The sequence below is a fragment of the Stegostoma tigrinum genome, chromosome 27 (genome assembly GCF_030684315.1).
Source record: "Stegostoma tigrinum isolate sSteTig4 chromosome 27, sSteTig4.hap1, whole genome shotgun sequence".
Taxonomy (NCBI): domain Eukaryota; kingdom Metazoa; phylum Chordata; class Chondrichthyes; order Orectolobiformes; family Stegostomatidae; genus Stegostoma; species Stegostoma tigrinum.
Window position 1 is genome coordinate 44,045,473 of NC_081380.1, and position 15,819 is coordinate 44,061,291.

Genomic DNA, 15,819 nt, shown 5'->3' on the forward strand with positions numbered 1-15,819 from the left:
AGGCAGTTATGGTCACTATCACCAAAATGCTCTCCCACCACAAGATCTGATACCTGCCCCGGCTCGTTGCCGAGCACCAAGTCTAGAACGGCCTCTCCCCTCGTCGGCCTGTCAACATACTGAGTTAGGAAACCCTCCTGAACACACCTTACAAAAACAGCTCCATTCAAATCTTCTGCTCGAAGGAGGTTCCAATCAATATTGGGAAAGTTAAAGTCACCCATTACAACAACCCTACTACGTCCACACTTTTCCAAAATCAGTCGACCTATGCTTACTTCAATCTCCCTGCTGCTGTTGGGGGTCCTGTAGTAAACCCCTAACGACGTGACTGCTCCCTTGCTGTTCCTAATTTCCATTGAGAGGATGCTGGACAATAGGTATTGTATGACTGTCGGAACTCCTGAGTAAAAGCAAATAAATTGGCACTTAATTAGGCAAAAACTAAAAGAGATCAAACTCAGCTACTTTATCTGCAGACATCTAACAACTGAATCTCTTAAACCCATGCTAAAAAGCAAGCTCTGCTAGTTTCAGATTTGTGACAACTGTGAAAATTATCGGTAAAGCTCTCCATTTTAAATGTCTGAAAGCCTCAGATCAGGAGACTATGAAACACCATGTTTGAATCCTTAATCAGTAGAAAACTATAAATAAATAACCTTTAACCAGTAGTAAAAATTAAATGTGAATTATCGAATTAACACTATTAGTCTGCCCTTCTTAAACACCCAGATGTAAATATAGATAGACACAGACAAAGACATGGCTTTTCAGGGTAGAGAAAAATGGATAATGCAGTTTAATCATTCCAATCTGGAGCACAGGGTGTGGTGCATGGTTTTAGTTTGATATCTTCTAGTTTTCTTCAGTGCCTTTTCAGTGCTTTGCTGACAACATGAGGTTATACCAAAGTTCAGCCTTTCATTTACTGTTTGAGAAATGTTCCTTTGAACATCATTATTCTACTTAATTTCAGTTGATTTTGAACAATTGTTAATACAATCTTTCTCATGATAGATCTTTAGTCATCTGTCCACTATGTTATCACTTATTTGGTTAAGATCTCTCAGACTGCCGCATTTACCCTTTTTGCAAAGACGGTGGTCTCAGACAGTTTAGGTGATGCTCAAGCTAATGGTACAGGTACTTTCTCTCCCAATTCTGCTGCTGCCATCCAAGAAATGCAACCCCATTTCTCACATATATGGTCATGACTCCTAACCTGTCCATCCCTGTTTCAGTTTGCACCTGATTTGGGTAATAATCCATTAATGCTCACACCCGAAGTTATGTTCTTTCGTTTAACTCCTGAACCCCAGTGCCACTCTGAAAGGACTGATCTTCCCCATATTGTATGTCCCACAATGGACCACAATGACTGGATCACCCTTCACGCTCTCATACCCTTTTATGCTGGGTTGAGAAATCACTCACTCTGGCACCAGATAGACAGCATACCATCTGGAACTCTCAACTCTACTTAGGAAGGGCACTTTCTGTTGCCCCAGTTACTGAGTGTCCTATAACCATGGTATTATACTTTGAACAAATTCATTTAGGGAATTTGGGCATCTCTGTCTGGGCCAGCAATGACTGCCCATCCCTAGTTGCCCTGAAGAAAGTGCTGAGCTACTTACTTAAACTGCTCCAGTCCTTTTGGTGTAAGAACACCCATAGTGCTGTTAGGAGGGAATTCCAGGATTTTAACCCATTGACGCTGAAGGAACACTGATATTTTTCCAAGGCAGGGTGATGAGTGGTTTTGAAGGGTACTTGTAAGTGGCAGAGTTCCCATGCATCTACTGCCCGTTGTCCATCTAGATGGTAGCAGTCACTGGTTTGTAAAATGCTCTTGAATGAGCATTGGTGAATTTCTGTAAGACAGTACACACTGCTGCTGCTCTGAATCAGTGGCAAAAGGACTAAAAATTTGTATTTACGTGTGGTGCTAATTCAGTGGATGACTTTGTTTGCAATAGTGTCAAGCTTCTTGAGTGTTGCTGAAACTGCATTCATCCAGGAAAGTGTGAAACATCCCAACAAACTCCTGTCTTGTGTCCTGTGGGCTTTCGAGAGTCAGGAGGTGAGTTACTGCAAGATTTTTAACCTCTAAACTGCTATTGTAGCCGTAATATTTTTACAGCTCATCCAGTTCATTTCGTGTTCAATGGTCACCCCCAGGATGTTGATACCCATCGAATGTCAAGCAGCAATGATTAGATTTTCTCTCTTTAGGATTGGCCATTGCCTGGCGCTTGTGTGTTCTGAATGGTACTTGTGACTTGTCATCCCAGGCCTGCATAATGTCCACGTGTTGTTGCATTTGGACAGGGACTGCTTCAGTATCTGAGGAGTCAGAAATGGTGCTGAACGCTGTGCAATTCCCACTTCTGATGATGGGAAGCAAGGTCATTGATGAATCAGCTGAAAGCGTTTGTGCCTAGGAGCATCCTCTCCTTCCTCCCTTCTTTGGCCAGGCTCTCGCCTCAAGGTGCAGAGGTCTGTATTTTGGCTGTGTTTTGGGCGGTTTACATCCGCACGCTGGTAGGTAGCAAGTACGCAGTGGAAATTTCTCCAGAGTCTTGTTTTCTCTTTGACCTGTGCTCCCCTTGCGATGCTCACGGCCCGATCAATCCCTTTCTGAACCTTTAAACCTCTTTAGAAGCAATGACCGAAATCTTCTCTCCTTTGGCTACAGCGTCCGTGCGTCTCCAAGCTCTCACTCGAATTTACAGCGTCTGGAACAGGTCAGGGTGTCAAATCCGATTGGGGAGGGGATGGGGAGTGCAATATGACGAGGACACATTAGGCAAGCATCTGCTAACTGCTGCGCTGAAACAGTGAAGGGCCAAAAGTGACGGGGTTTTCCAGCATACGCGGGGATCCTGCTGAAGTATAAAGAGGGGTCTAGGCTTTCATGCTGCTATGGTACTGCTTGGCCTGCTGTGTTCATCCAACTCTACACTTTATCTCGGATTCTCCAGCAGATCCCATTATCTGTGATTGGAGATTCTTCTGCGGTTTCGGTTAGGATTCAATTTATTGTCAATATTTCGGGTTGAAGTTGAACGGTGTCAGTTTCTGTTCCATCGTCGCCCTAAATAATATTTTAGAGAAGAAATCACCTTAACTCGAATTTCTTGAAAAATTCTAAAATTTGTGTGACGGCTCGAGCGTGTTTTAAGTAAACTCCGAGCAAAATCTGTTACATCTCCTGCAGATGTTTTGATTTGAATCGCTTGAACCTCGATTGCAGATTTCTTGGATACTTCCCAGCCCGAGGACCAGGCTCACTCTCTTTCCCTTCATCTGTCCGATTCACTGTCCCTATCCCAGTTGGCAGTTTCAGGTCAGTTTGACTAAAATCTTTCTGCTTTACTCACCTCACACCACCAATCGAACAAATAGCGTTCCAAAATGACAAATAATTCAATTGGCGTCTGTTCAACTTTTAGAAATTTTCAAGAAATTCGAATTAAGGCGATTTCTTCTCTAAAGTATTATTTATTTCTGGTGGATTTTGTTTAGAATGAGCAGGGTGAATCTTATGAAAGATTTACTGTGTATGAGTGATTTTGGAGAATATGGTATGGAAACCTGATTGACGCAGAAAGGGGCTCCAGCAATTATTAGTTAAACAGGAGGGTTGACAAGTTTATACGTCAGTTACAACTTGCGAATATTTAGCCAACATTTGCCAGCTATGGTTAATGTTAGCGAGTCTCGGTGTTTGGATCTGTTCCTAGTTGGATAATTGTTTTTAAAAACTGCACCTAGTCATGAACTAATTAAAATGTAAACTAATGCGAATCAGAATTCTGAGTGTAGGATAGGGATTTTCTTTAAATCTGGATTGTAGAATCATAACGCGGAAAGAAGCAGGCCATTCTGCCCGTCTGCTTGTTCGTGACCTGTTGGTAGCAATGAAACAAAAACATTGATCAGAATCCAACCACGCTAAAGTTTTTCACGTTCCTCGAACGCGTAGCGGCATTAAAAAGCCAAACCGTTTACGCATATTTCCCTGGCGCTCACATCTCAGCCGAAAAAATGTCCCGAACCGAAAGATGTAGTTTCGCAGGACGGGGGATAACGGTGGGGGGGTGTGAAACATCATCGAAATGTGCGTGTGGAGGAAGGGGAGTTAGGGGGTGCTGGGGGCCCATGTAGATTGGCAAGTATTCGTAATGTGACTGTGAACCGGCCGCCCTCCCCACGGTTTAGTACTAACATCTTCCCTTCTCACTCAAAAGGCAGTGCTTCCAAACTCCTCAATTTATCCTTCCACCGTCATGACTACATATATATGGAATGATCTGCCCCAAAAGGCAGTGGAGGCCAACTCCCTGGATACTTTCAAGAAAGAGATGGATAGAGCGCTTAAAGATAGTGGAATCAAGGGTTATGGGGATAAGGCAGGAACAGGAAACTGATCGTGGATGATCAGCCATGATCATAATGAATGGTGGTGCTGGCTCGAAGGGCCGAATGGCCTACTCCAGCACCTATTGTCTATTGTCTATTGCTGAGTCATTTACTTGTGAGAGCTTCCTGAGTGGATATTGGCTGCCACGTCTTTAAGCACTCTGCAGTATCTGTATCGTTGGCTGTGAAGTACTTTGGGACATTTTAAACATAGGATAGGAAATGCGCTATGTGGATGCCAAATTCGGTAAATGCCAAGTCCTCCCTTTGAAACAGGACTGGACTAATTCCTCAGTCGCTCAAACACTTGAACGTCCATTGATTTTGAAATAAAAACAGAAATTTCTGGAAAAACTCAGCAGGCCTGGCAGCATCTATGGAGAGAAATCAGAGTTAACGTTTTCGGGTCCAGTGATCCTTCCTCAGCACTGATTGATTTTGACTCTCGCATTATTTTGGTTCAACATTGTCTTCAAAAACATCAGCATGTGTTTCTTATGATCAGAGATACTGGGAACTGCAGATGCTGGAGAGTCCGAGATAACAAAGTGTGGGGCTGGATGAACACAGCAGGCCAAGCAGCATCTTGGCCTGCTGTGTTCATCCAGCCCCACACTTTGTTAGCATGTGTTTCTTGTTTCTATTTCTGTGTGTGTGTGAGTGAGTGTGTGTGAGAGAGAGAGAGAGAGAGACGGGAGTGGGGGGACGGGTATCAGGTGAATTTTAATACGGTTCAAGAAGTGACAAACTAGCAGAAAAGGGCTGTGTTTGCCAAAATTGTCAGGCCCATAAATCTAATATAGATTCGCCTCCTACACTTCTCAATCACTCGCAGCTTGGGGCAGAGCTCTGTTTAAATTGAATAGATTGTCGAAACTTTTGAAAAAGGTAATACACTACCTTGACTAATCAAGTCAATCTTCGTAAGTGTCTATTCTGCTACAGAAAAACAGCATGTTTTTTTTCAAATGGCCTTTAACAGGAGTTGTAAACATTTTCTAAACGTCGCAGGGGATTGAGCTTCCTATCATGTGATCATCTGTTTCACCCAGTTCAGACTCCAACTAGAAAACATACAAAGTCTGTCTTTTTTTCTCTTGAAAAACGTATATTTCTTGTGTTTGGAAAGTGTAGCTGTCGTTTTGGACGACATTCCAAGGGAAATTCATTAAATATTTAAAGAAGAAATATTTAAAGGGCCACAGGGAAAGAGGAGTTGATCTCTTCATTGGGCAACCCCTTAAGAATCTGGGATAACAAGGTGCAGAGCTGGATGAACACAGCAGGCCAAGCAGCATCAGAGGAGCAGGAAGGCTGACGTTTCGAGCCTAGACCCTTTTGAAGAAGGGTCTAGGCCCGAAGCGTCAGCTGCTTGGCTGCTGTGTTCATCCAGATGTACACAGTGTTACCTCAGATTCCCCAGCATCTGCAGTTCGTACTATCTCTCCCTTAAGAACCTGCACTGACACGGTGCTGAATCAACCATTCTATGATTTACATTTGATTGCATTTAAATCGCTTGCCTCGATTACGTCGCGAAAGATGTGAATTCTTCCCCATTTAACGAAGCCGTTCAAGTTGAACGCGGCCTCCAGGGGGCAGTATCACCTTAATCTTGTTGGCGCACCCTGGAGCATAATTCCAATTTGGGGCCATTCAGATCAATATTCAGTGCAGCAATGCGAAAATTTAAGCTTCATTTTCGTACTTTTTTGATGGCACAACACGGATTGTGGAACAGTCCATTTTATTGTTGTCATGAAAAATTAATTTGGCTGCAACTGAGCAAGCCTTTCGACGTACCCAGGGACAAACTTAGGTTTCCCCAAGTCAAACACCAGTGGAATTCGGTTCATTTCGGTCTTGACTTGTTCCAGATTATCTATCTCATTGAAGTACTTGTACATGGCGGGTATTGCGGAAGGAGAAACTGCAAATACTGGAGATTTGGAGTAAAATCAGAAATTACAGCACCAACATTATTTGGAATGTGTCCTTAATATATGCTCAGATATGCTTATCTGTGTTACTTAATTAAAAAAATACATGGCTGGAATTTTACCCTTCTGCCCTTATAGATTCATCGACTATACTGTAAGAACGAGGTGTCTGGGGGAAAGGGTTCTGGAGTTTCGTAAACTCCGCTCTGTGGTTGCGGTCTCCCCGTGCTGGAGCGTAAAGGGTGGAAACAGTTCAAATCCATTAGCAGAGACCTTCCAGTGGGATCTGCCTCTTCCCATCAACGTGCAGCGACACCTCGTGGCATCCACAATTCAGGACGCCTTGTTTCTTTGGAGAGTGATATTAAAATCAAACTCCAACCGGAAAATACAATTTCTTCCAAAAAACCTGTATTTGTTGAACACTGGGTCAGTGTAGTTACTTGGTTTATATTTTATTGTACACACATCTATAAAAATACAGCAAGAAAAATAATGGGCGTAACAAGTCATAACATTAATTATCAAAATAAAACAAACAAGTGCGAATACTGGAAATCTGAATCAACAACAGAAATTACTGGAGAAACTCAGCAGATCTGCTAGTCTCTGTGTAGACAAAGCATATTTCACGTTTCGAGTCCAGTGACCCTTCTTCAGATCTGTTCTTGAGAACAGATAATATTAAACTTAACTATATGTAGGTGTGTACCTCGATAGAGCGTGTGTGTGCTTGTTGTGATTTAATTGTAATTCCACAAAGTGTTTATGAAATGAAATTGATCTGTATCAGACCCAACCTGGAAGCTGATGTGTGTTAAGTGATATTGCAGAGGACAAAACATTCAAACAACATTTATTTGCTTTATAAATTTTCAACCTATTCCTCCTCCTCCGCCCGCGAACCCTTGCTCCTCAACACGATCTGAATCTAAAATATTTGACGAAGACGCGTGAACACTAGTGTGGTATGTCTGTGCTGTTGAACTAGTTTGACTGAGTAGTCTGTCACCAAGGAATTGTTTACTCAGTGAATGTGACAGGGACTACATATAGCTGCAAAGTAAAAGGTCAACATAACCTATGACTGCACCTGCATTACTCACTGTGCAAACACAACTAACACAAAACAAGTGTCATACAAACGCTGACCGACGTGCACACAAAACATCTAATGCGTGAATTATCTGCTGCATTATTATCTCATAACTGCCCTGCTGGTGAAAGCAGAAGAGGAACGAGGCAGGTTCTATCCTGTTCTATGTTTTTCTCAGGTGAGGTGGTGGCACAAACGACCTAATTCTACATCCCAAGCCCCTCCAGGCTAGGGAGTGTTCTCTGTTTTTGACCCTCTCCCTTGTACATTCTGGAAATATCAATTCTGGACAGGACCCAGGATCCACTCTGATATCCCAAGTCAATCATGTAATAATGCCCATGGCATTTTTTACCAAGAGACCTTTCAAATAAGTTTCAAAAGGAATTAATTGAATAACTTTTCAAAGAACGGGCGCAAATGGTTTCCTTGCGTACTGTAACTACCCAACTGTACTTCAACACAGCTACCAGATTGAATGTTTTCAGGAGGGGAAGAAGACAATGAGGAAGATTGTGTGTAGGAAAATGGTAGCTTGCATGAAATATTTTGGGTGTGTGATTAGAGAAATATTCAAAGGCCAGTCTGTTAATTTTAGATGAGGCTGGATAGATATGGATAATTCGTGAAGATTCCACAAAACAGCTTATACATGCCCTTTATAAAGAAATAACTAAATGGAATTTACTCATGTTTTGCTGTAACATATACACACTGAGTTAGAAAATATCTGAAAGCATAAATATATACTAAGGGCAGCAGGTATATGGAAGCCAGTCATCCTGATTTGGAAATATACCACCATTACTTCATTGTTGCTGGGTCAAAATCCTGGAATTCTCTCCCATTTGTGGCTCTACCCTCAGCACATGGTCACTTCAAGAAGGCATCAGTTTCTCCAGAGCAACAGGAACAGGCCATAAATGCTGGCCCACCCAGCAATACCCATGTCACATGAGTGAATTAAAAAAGGTCAGACAATTGCGACTGATAGGTACAATGGCTCGTTGAGGAGGGTGTGGCCTAGTGGTGTTGTCACTGGACTATTAATTCAGAGAACAGGGAATGGTCTGGGGACCCGGGTTCCAATCCAGCCTGTGCAGATGGTGGAATTTGAATTCATTAAAAATCTAATGATGACCACAAATTCATTGTCAATTGTTTGGGGGAAAACTCACCTACTTTGCTAATGTCCTGTAGGGAGAGAAGCTGCCATCCTTAGCAGATTGGCCTACATATGACTTCAGGCTCAATGCAATGTGGTTGACTCTTAAATACCCTATGAGTAATAAATGCTGGCCTGGTCAGTAACGCTCTGTCCCTGTGCAAAAAAGCTTTAATCCCCAGAATGTGTGTAATATAGAAGCACAGTTTAATACCAATGTCTCTTTTCTGAAGAAGGGTCACAGCCCGAAACGTCAGCCTTCTTGCTCCTCTGATGCTGCTTGGCCTGCCGTATTCATCCAGCTCTACACCTTGTTATCTTTTTAAATGCAGATGTATTATCCCTGGTGCCCTGGTCATTGTTTATCCCTCAATCACAAAAGCATGTCATCCAGTCATTCCTGTGTTGCTGTTTGCAGGAACTTGAAGTTATCAAGTTGGCTACTGCTTGTCCTACATTAAAACAGTGACAAATCAAAGATTATTTAATTGGCTGTGAAGTACTTTTGGTTGCTTCAGAAATGTCTGTCTTTTTCATAAATCAATAAGTATGCTTGCATATTCACATGCTCTCACATGTAATGGAATATCTGAGCACACATGAACATTTGAAATACAAAACTGTGTGTGTAATAGGGATGAATACTATCCATATTTAATCACGTTACGTACTGAGTAGTTTGCTGTTATTTCAGAGGGCAGTTAACAGTCAACCATTTTACTGTAGGTTTGAAATCACATATGGGTCAGACTGGATAAAATGGAAGATTTCTTTGCTTAACTGACACTAGTGACCCTGACAGGTTTTCTGACTTCTGTGGTTTAGTAGACATCATCATTGATATAGCTTTTGTTTATTCCGGATTAATTTAAGTAACTGAATGCAAACTGTCTCATTGCATAAATGTACAAATACTCAATCATGCATTTATGTTGAATATATGTATGCTCATAAATAAAAATGCATTGGCAAATATATGCATAGATGCATGCATACATGTGCATAGTATAACTACAGTCTGGGTGCATGCAAACAGTGGTCTATTAATGTGTTTGTATGAGCACAAATGTATGGAAATACACATACATACACAACCTGCACTGTAATAAATGTACACCAATACAGGTACTCATTCATAATTGTATGTATGTGTAAATTTCCACTTAGATAAATTAATTTCTGCACAGGCCTATGCACCCAAATAGAAATGCAACTGCATAAAAGTCTCTATGTCATTTTAAACTTTAATACCTTTGGCTGTATCCATGAAAGAAATGAATTGTAAACTGTCTCTAAAATTAGCATTCATAATGTTTTTATATCAGTGCGAGTAATTTTGGCATTTCTTTTAAGCTGACTTTCTTAAGTTTCACCTTTCTTCTACTTTTGTCATTTTCAAGTCGTGTCAGCATCTGAAATGAAGTGGGGTAAAAATTAACACAGCATTAAGCATAACATTGGCATTAAAATACCATTGGTTTTGGAAGAAAGTTGGCCTTCCTCTGTGCCATCTCTATTACATTCAGTTTATTTACATATCTGAGACTTGTGCTTCATTTGATCCCAACAAACAACCTGGATGTAGATTTTTTCTGAAGTGGTATCATGGTGAATTTACCTGGTTAATAGGTTGAAACGAATGATAATTATTTTGTAGTAAGAGGTGTATTACGTTTCCAGTGTTAAAAAATATTTGTCTCAATGACAGTATCATTTTAAAATAAAAAATAAAAAGACTGTAACATTTCTCAAACAACAGAGCTGAAACAACTATGATGTTCACCAAGCTGGTAACAAGTTCAACAAAAATAGAAAAAGCAGAGTCAGGGCTGAACTACAGATACAATATAAAACAACCTTCACCTCTTCTTCAAATAACAATAATTACTTCAGTGATGGTCAGCAGTAACTTTGTCATCAAGTTCATCACAAGTTATTTCGAGATCAGTGTCACAAATTACATCCTTTGTGACCGAGACTAAAGTAAACATTTCCTCCTCATCCTGTCTCCAGCCTTTGACACCGTTAACCACATTATCCTTCCTCCAACATCTTCCCATTCTCATTCAGCTAGTTGGGGCTGCTCTGACCAACCCTTTTCTTGTCTATCTGATGATAACCTGAAAGCCATTTGCAATGGCTTCACTTCTTGTTCCTGCACCATTACCTCTGATATCTTTCAAGGGTCTGAGGATTTATTCTTGTCCCCTTCCCGTTTCTGATACATAAGTTGTCGCTGCATGATATAATCAGAAAGCACATTAGTTTTCACATAAATACCAATGACATCCAGGTCTACCAAACCACCAACTCTCTCTCAAGGTTTCCTCTGTTGCTAAATTATTAGACGGCTTCATCCAACATCCAGTACTGGATGTGCTGAAATTTACTCAAATTAAGTACTAAAAAAGCTATTGCTCTAAGTCCCTGTTCCAAATTTCATTCCCCAGTCACTGACTTGAATTTTCTCCCTGGCATAAATTTAAGATTATGTCGGTCTGCTTTCAATCTTGATTTTCCATTTGATTCTATGATGAGCTTCCAACTTCATGTTCTTGTCATCACAAAGATCACATCTTTCCACCAAACTAAGCACTAACTGACTTTGTTCCTGTCTTAATAAAAACCGAAAGAACTGTGGATGCTGTAAATCAGGAACAAAAACAAAGTTGCTGGAAAAGCTGAGCAAGTCTGGCAGCATCTGTGAAGGCAAAAACGAGTTAACATTTTAGGTCCAATGACCCGAAGGGACTTGGGAAGGGTCACCGGACCCAAAACATTAACTTCATTTTTTCCTTCACAGATGCTGCCAGACCTGCTCAGCTTTTCCAGCAACTTTGTTTCAGTTCATTCCTGTCTTAATTTATCTGCTACTGAAACTTCTATTCATGCTTTAATTGCCTCTATAGTCAAGTATTCTGACACAGTCAGCAGGTTTCTACACTTCATAAACTTTATTTCTTCCAAAGCTCATTTTGTCTTGTTTTAAATTTTTAACAAGTCCCACTCCCCTATCAGTCCCATCATTTTCCATCCTTATCTTCGAAAGCACTTCTGGCCATAACCTCTCCTGCCCATATCTTCCAGCCTCAAAACTCTCTGAGATATCTATCTTCCTCTAATTCTAGTCTCTTACACTCCCAGTTATAAATAGTATCATATTTGCAGACATTCTTCAGTTGTTACAGCTCTAAGCACTGGAATTCTCACCCTACATCTCACCTCACTGAGTCATAGTCATACAGATGTGTTGCACAGAAACAGCGCCTTTGGTCTGGGATGTCGTTGCTGACCAGATATCCTTGACGAATCTAGTCCCATTTGCCAGCATCTGGCCCATATCCCTCTAAACATTTCCTAGTCATATACCACCCAGATACCTTTTAAATATTGTATTTGTACCAGCCTCCACCACTTCCTCTGGCAGCTCATTCAAAACATGCACCATCCTTTGCATGAAAAAAGTTGCCCTTTAGGTCCCTTTTAAATCTTTCTCCTATTACCTTAAACCTCTAGTTTTGGACTCCCCCACCCCAGGAAAAAGACCTTTTCTATTTACCCTATTCATACCCCTCATGATTTTATAAACCTCTTTTAGGTTATCCTTCAGCATCCGACACTCCTGGTAAATTAGACCCACCCTTTTCAGCCTCTACCCATAGACCAAACACTCCAACCCTAGCAACATTCTTGGAAATCTTTTCTGAACCCTTTAAGTTTCACAACGTCCTTCCGGTAGCAGGAAGACCACAATTGCACACAATGTTCCAAAAGTAGCCTAAGCAATGTCCTGTACAGCCGCAACATGACCTCCCAACACCTATACTAAATGCACTGACCAATCTCTATCTCACTTTCTTCCTTTGAAACCTTCATTGACCAAGTGCTGTGTCATCAGATCAAATGACCCTTTATGTGGCTTGGTGTCAAACTTTATAGTACCTCTGTAAAGCACTTTCAGGTGTTTTATTATGTTAATAAGGACAACTTCATGATCTACATCATCATCATGACAACTATGTCCTCAGCCTGCAGTGAATCAGAATTTTCTGATGGAAACACCTATTATAGAGAGAAAAAAATGTTTTGCCAGGAGGGTTTGAATGAAAGTTACTTTGCATGAAAATTACTTGTATGACATTCAGCTGCATCAGATTTTAGTTAAGAATATAATTATTCATAAAACTTGCAATACATTGCAAAATATTTTGAATTGAATTTTACGGGTTTTGCAATAAATTCAACTTATCTCCATACAGCATGTTCCACCGTGAAGTGCTCACATCCAATCTCAATTCTCCTATTATTCACAATGTTCATTCTTTTTCAGACATCCAGCCTGAGGGGGGGTTTATGTTCTTCACTTCTTGGTATACTATGGGCTGAAAGGCATTAGAGGGTGACCTTTCCTCATTGTGCCACTGCAGTGGCTGCACAGGGCTTTATGCATGCCTCAGCATACAGTCCCGGACCTTCGAATGTGCCAGTCTATAGCACTCCATTCAGGACATCTCTTTGCACTGGTAAGTTTTAGGTTGGCCAAAGAGCATCTTTCACTAAGCTGATGGTCCTCCAGGCACAACTGTAATTTGTCTCAATGTCTGTTCTTGGGAACAATTCAGAAAACACAAAGTCTGCTGTCTCAGAAATGTTTGGGATGAACCTCAGCAAAAACCACTGCACAAGGCACGTGGAGGTTTTCTTCTGCTCTGTCTTGGGTAAGAACCTGGTTATTAGGTGTGAGGCTGTCAGCTTTGCTGTACATGGCACAAGTCTGCATCTCGCACAGCTGCCCCATGGCAATCGCTTGATCCATCTTATGCTTTATCTGAAAGCTATGTGTGGAATGTGTTCACAGGGAGATGATATTTAGATAAAAGCAAAAAAATATACTCACCATTGCCTTCATCCTGATGGCCATCTTTGTGCACAGCTGCATCAAACCTGCATGTCGACTTTCAGTATGCAAACTCCCAGCTGGAGCCCAATGGCACTGTTGTAGTGTTTCTATCTTTGAGCCAGGAGATCTGGGTTCAAGCCCCACCTGCTTCAGAGGTATGTCATAACACTCTAAACAATTTGATTAGAATTATTCATCAGGCAGCGGTTAGCGTGTAATATCCTCAAGGTCCTGTGGGTAAATAAGATAGTTGAGCTTATTGGATGGTACCCAGCAGAATCTCAAGCACACTTGGTACAATACCTGAGATAACAAGGTGTAGAGCTGGATGAATACAACAGGCTGAGGAGCAGGAAGGCTGACTTTTTGGGCCTGGACCCTTGTTCAGATTTCATCCAACTCTACACCTTGTTATCTCAGATTCTCCAGCATCTGCAGTTCCTACTATCTCTAGTACAATACCTCACTGCCAGAATTTACAATCAAGCACTAGGATGTAGTTTGCTGAGGAAGACAAAGACTGTTTCTGCAAGATTCTACTCACACACTCAGACTCCTACCCCTCTGCACATTGTCTTCAAGGTGCCTGTTGTAGGTGCCTGTCCAGCTCCTTGTGGAATGCTCCTTTGCAAAGAAGGTCACTTGGATTATACTTGCCATATGTCACTTAGCTAAATAACACTTACCTTTTTGGTACCTGTCCAATACTTGCCTTTATGGTGTCTTTCTTTATGGGTGCCTGCTCAGGAAAATATGAAGTATCAACCTTACAGGTTAACTTCAAAAGGATAAACAGAATCAATCCCCAACACTTCACAAAGAGTAGTCAGGGATCTGATAGCTGAATATCCTCATTCTGAGCTATGATTACCTTAGTGACTCTTCTATTCACTCCCTTCCACAAAAATACATGAGCTGTTCGGGTTACTGCTAAATCACACTAACCGATCACTTCTGTTGTGAAATGGGTGAATGCCTGCACCTGTGAATAACATAAATATAAAATTTAAAAATTTACGAAGTATTTTACCCGTGAGAGTTGTATATGAGGAGGGACATCCCAACTCATTACAACAACACAAATATTAAACATGTTCAGCCTGGGTGTTTGCTTTCCCTTTACTCAATAGTCGGTGAATACAGACAACCACACACTTTACTGTCATTCATTTAGTGTCTCGTTTCTTGTATTTTTCCCCAAAGAGTGCTGTTATCCTAAGGTCTAAAACCACATTAACAAATTTCAATAATCTGAGTTGTTTGCCAATTAAAAATGTTATGGTAATAAATAAGTAAACAAGTCATCATTGAAAACATTTTTCATCTTACTTTCATCAAGACAACTCGCAAGAATACCAGTTTAAGAGGAAAACCAACATTTATTCGGTATGAGAGGAAAATACTCATTCACTTTCAATTAGACTTGCATCATGATCACTTAATTGAGGAGATTTGATTGAGGTTTCTGTATTCAAAATCATGAGAGTTCTGGCAGAATATGTTCCTATTGGCAGATGGATTGAGAAGCAGAGAGCATTGATTTAACATGAATTTCAAAAGGAGCAAAGAAAACATGAAGAGAAGCATTTTTGTAGGATGTGGAATGCACTGCCTGAGGGTGTTCTGGGGGCAGATTCAATCATGGCTTTCGAAAGGGAATTGGATAATCATATGAATAGAAAAGAATTGCTATCTTCTGGGAAAGGGTGGGGCATGGGACTAGCTGGGTTGTTCGTGCAGTGAGCCTGCATTGACACATGTTAATGTTATCCCCAACACCACGAGCTTTTATTGTGCACAATAACCTTTCAGTTGCACCTTGTCAAATGCTTATGCAATTCTCAGTAATTGAAGAAAATCCACTTGAACTCCGGACATGGAGAAGTGAAATAGGCACCTTCTGAAGTATTCAGCTGGTATCCAAAATGTATTTTTAACAGTTTCAATTTATAAATCTGTCACTTAAAGCATATTTGCTGTTTTAGATATTGTAACCACCTTGTCTCATTGAAGTGTTACACGCAGGAGATCACAGAATCTCATTATTACCTTATATTAATGGAAGCTGTAAACATTATGGCGGAGTTTTGAAAGAATTGCTTTGAAATACCAGAAACCTGCTGATTGTAACAGTCAACAGATTTCATCAACAATGAACGGTAATAATGTTACCAAAATGGTTTCCAAATTGTATATTGCTTAAAAGTGCCTGAAACATGTGATGAAAATTTTCCTCGTCCGATGACACTAATACCTCACATTAACCTTAGAGGGAACTGTTACTTTCTAT